The 4,491-nt window shown below is 45.7% G+C and overlaps 1 long non-coding RNA gene across 1 annotated transcript; it reads right to left on the bottom strand.

Annotated features, from left to right (window-relative positions):
• Positions 1–841: 841 nt before the first annotated feature.
• On the bottom strand, positions 842–1,382 carry LOC112450034. The gene is made up of 4 exons (XR_003038597.2): positions 1,323–1,382; positions 1,188–1,252; positions 1,058–1,114; positions 842–942 (listed from the first exon to the last, which is right to left on the bottom strand). It is a non-coding gene; the product is annotated as an uncharacterized LOC112450034 (long non-coding RNA).
• Between the last annotated feature and the right edge of the window lie 3,109 nt (positions 1,383–4,491).

Here is a 4,491-nt window from a genome sequence, read left to right as displayed (position 1 = left end):
GATGTCCCCGAAAGGGGCAGCCTATCCCTGGACCCAGGAGATGGTCCCCTTCTCTCTGGGGTGGAGAAGAGCACACAGCCCAACTCTCTGCCGTTAAGGCAGAGTAGCCCATGAGTCAAGAGAAGAGCCAGGTGCCACCTGGACAACCCAGGCCCAGTCACCAGCCGCGACCCCATCCAGAGACAGGCCAGGAAGAGTCCACCCAGTCCCGACCCCATCCAGAGACAGGCCAGGAAGAGTCCACCCAGTCCCGACGAGACAGCCAGCCAGAGGAGCCCCAGGGCGAAGCAGCCCAACACCCAACACCCGCAGGTGGGCGCCCCCGCAGAAGGGCCACAGGTCCAAAAAGCCAGCCAGAATACACCCCATCAGCGCGAGCCCAGCGCACAGCCCCACCTCAGGCGCCCCACCACATCCCACCCACCACCACACAACAAGCTGCAACAGCAAGGCAACAGCCCTGCACGACCCCACCCCAGCCAAAGACCATGTGTTACGGCCCTCCCTGGTTAATTAACACAGTTTATTGTTGTATAAAAATATGGAGTTCTCTACTACCATTACCCATTCGTTTTTACCAAAAAAGATTCGACCTGAATTAAACCCCACTTCAAGTGGACAACCCACACAAACCACTACTGTGTGCACTGCAACCCTTAAGATTCACTCAATTCACTGCAAGGACAATCAGGTGCAATTTACGCTCACAATCAAGCCACACAAGATCATGTCTCAAATAATTAGGAACAACTGATATGGGTTTGGTGTGTTCCGGGGAGTGACCCCAAAAGATAAAAACAGGACAAACAAAAAATACACAGAAGATTGTTAGCTCGCCTTCACATGTATCGAAGAGGGGCACATGATTCAAGGCTGGGCGAACTAACAAAAAAGAGACATAAAACTCGAATCTTAAAAGGACAGCAGGCAGCAGTGATATAACTGTAAAAACAAAAATACACAAAATTACTAAAAGCTTATTGGAACACTTTAGTCCAATTAGTTTAAGAAACATTAAAAACACTTTAGTTTAAAAAACATTAAAAACACTGCATACCTGTATTGCACAGACCAACACTCTAAAACGAAAAGATGTAGCAGCTCTGGTGTAGCCCTACCAAAATAAAGATGATATAAAACATATATATATATGTCTTCTTTTAAAAATTGAATTGTATAAGGCCTACCTGCGACGTTGAATGACCACATGCCCGGGCAACGCTACCGCTGAAACATCATTAATGCTGTGGCCCTGTATAAAACACCATGTCAGGAAAACTTATTTAAACAAATCAAAAAAAGTTTCCTTCCCCGAACCTTACCACAGCCAGCAAACAGTGAAACGCGTGGGCCCAACACGCACCTGTTCACGCACACAGGAAATTGACTTTGCCACCACTCTTCCTGCTTCCCTTTTATGGAAGCTCAGGCTGTGGAGGGTGCGACACCTAGTGGTGCCACCTGTTACATTCCTCCCCATCATTATGCATCGACGACCCGACGATGTACCTAAAATTGTTACTCAAAAAAACAGAATCATTTCTTCTGTACAGAACAGGGCAACCTAAAAAGGTTGGAATGCTGTCCTGCAGTTTTCCTGGCTGACCTCCTAGGTTCAGGAGTGGTGGCCATGTCAATCCCCTGTGTGCATTCTTGGCCAGAAAGAGGCTGAACATCAGAAGTTACATCAGAAGTTACATCCTCCGGAACGACTTCACCATTCTCATCATTAGGCAAATCCACCCTTTCATCTCTCACCTCAACCTTTGTCTGTACATCATTCAAACCATTTCCTTGGCACCCGTCCACCCCACTATTTTCAGGGACACTTCTAAGCTCAACTCTATGAACCTGACGAAGGGGTCCTTCCTGACCTGCAGGTGCTATAGAATACACTACCTCTCGATCAGGAGGTGGGCGAACTACTCGATATGGAGTTGGATCATAAAAGTCCTGAATTTTACTGCGACCCCTTACTGAATGGTTTCTTGTATACACCAAGTCTCCTTCTTGGAAATCTGGGGCAACATCCACATCCTGATTTTTCTGAGCCATTCTATTCTCTACTTTTTTATGTACCATGTCATAGGCATCATTTAGTGATTTTTGGTGCTCTTCGACCCACTCTTCCAAGGGCAGGTCAAGATCTCCCTCATTTTCACTCAGCCCCACAAAAAAATCTACCGGCAACTGTGGCTTCCTGCCAAACATCATAAAGTAGGGTGTCATACCAGTCGATTGGTGGACAGTTGTATTATATGCAAAGGTGACTTGGGAAATATGCCGGGGCCACTTCAGGTGGAAGAGTCCGAAGCAAATCATGTAAAGTACGGTTAAAACGCTCGCACTGCCCATTCCCTTCAGGATGGTAAGGGGTAGTGCGGCTTTTCTCAATTTTGTACAGTCTACAGAGCTGTTGAACTGGAATGAATGAATCCGGACGGGGGGCCCAAAAAGTTGAAACCAATGTTTCACTAGTGCCTCTGCCACCGTACTAGCACGCTGATCTTTCGTGGGAACAGTCTGTGTAAACTTTGAAAAGACATCAGTCATTACAAGAACATTTTCTCTACCATCTGTAGCAGGTTCTAAAACTGTAAAATCTATTGCCAGAATCTCATTAGGTCTAGATGCTTTAATTGTGCCCATATAGGTTTTAATTTTTGGCAACAGAGCCTTTGACACCACAGATCTTTCACAGTTTTTACACCACTTTTCTACATCTGAGTACATATTGGGCCAATAATACCGTGTACGAATTAGCTGCAAGGTCCGCTCCACCCCCTGATGACCGTGATCATCATGAAGTGACCGGAGGACACTTTCCTGCAAACACTGAGGCAACACAACCTGCTCAATCTCAGTCTGCCCATCAGGAGCGTGAATACGGCGATAAAGAATCGATTCTCGCTCCCCAAGCCGATTCCACTGCCGAACCAATTCTCGGGTGACCTTATCAAGTTCATTCCTCTCTTTAGCTTAAGGCATCCCACGCCTCTTCCAGAATTGCATAAAAGAACAGATGGTAGGATCCTTATGCTGCAGTGTACGAAGGTCGGTGTTTGACAACCCAGGTAACACACTGATCTCTTCTTGTACTCCAAGGAACCTCTCATCAAAACCCGAGCCAAGCTCTGTTTCTCTGTGTATGATATGTTGACGAGACAATGCATCTGCATTAACATTTTGAGAGCCAGGACGGTATTTCAAAATCGAATCAAAAGCTGCCAGTTCAGAAACCCACCGCTGCTCTGTTGCTCCGAGCTTCGCTGTAGCCAGATGACTTAACGGATTGTTATCTGTAAAAACTGTACATTTTTTACCCAACAGATACTCTCTAAATTTCTCTGTAACAGCCCACTTAAGAGCCACAAGCTCTAATTTCATGGAGCTGTAATTATTCATGTTCCGCTTAGTGGGCTTCAGACTGCGACTTGCGAACGCTATAGGACGCAATTTACCCCCATGATCTTGAGAGAGTACTGCACCTAACCCTGCATGACTGGCATCTACTTCTAACACAAATGGTTTCTGGAAGTCTGCATAGGCAAGAACAGGAGTTGTTATTAATGCAGCTTTAAGCTTATGGAAACTTTGCTCACACTCCTCATCCCAGAAGTCACCCAAAGGCTTCTTAGGAGTTTTGCCCTTTTTTCCGGGAGGAAGCAGCCTCGCAACGAGACGATTTAAAGGGGAAGCTATGTTTGAAAAACCACAGATAAACCTCCGATAGTAACTGGCAAACCCCAAAAATGAACGAAGTTCTGCCAGAGTGCTAGGTTGCCTCCAGTCACGTACGGCTGCTACCTTATCTGGGTCAGTAGAAACCCCCTCCTCTGACACCACATGACCCAAATACTTAACTCTTTTCTGAAAAAAATGACATTTTGACAACTTAACCTTTAGTCCCTGGGTTTCTAATCTGGAAAATACCTGATTTAATCTTTCCAAATGCTGTTCGACTGACGATGAAAAAACAATTACATCATCTAAATACAACAGCAATGACTGGTGGCGGCAATCTCCAAACAAATGCTCCATAAGACGCTGAAATGTGCTAGGTGCATTGCACAGCCCAAAAGGCATACGATTAAATTCAAATAGCCCAAATGGAGTGCAAAAAGACGTTTTTTCCTTGTCCTTCTCAGCCATCTCAACCTGACTATACCCACTTGCCAGATCTAATGTTGTGAACCACTGTGCCCCCACCAAAGCATCCAGGGATTCATCAATTCTGGGTAAAGGGAACGCATCCTTCCTAGTTTTAGAGTTTAATTGTCTATAATCCACACACATGCGCAGTATTCCATCCTTTTTTTGAACTAAAACTATCGGTGAAGCATATGGACTACTGCTTTCCCTGATGACATGACTTTGTAAAAGCTGTTGGATATGATCACGGGCTAGATCATACTGTGAAGGAAGAATGCGTCGATAAGGTTGTCGCACTGGTGTTTCGTCCAGCAGGGGGATCTCATGGGTTACTAACTT

The sequence above is a fragment of the Kryptolebias marmoratus genome, linkage group LG4 (assembly GCF_001649575.2).
Source record: "Kryptolebias marmoratus isolate JLee-2015 linkage group LG4, ASM164957v2, whole genome shotgun sequence".
NCBI lineage: Eukaryota > Metazoa > Chordata > Actinopteri > Cyprinodontiformes > Rivulidae > Kryptolebias > Kryptolebias marmoratus.
This window is presented reverse-complemented; position numbering and strand designations above follow the sequence as displayed.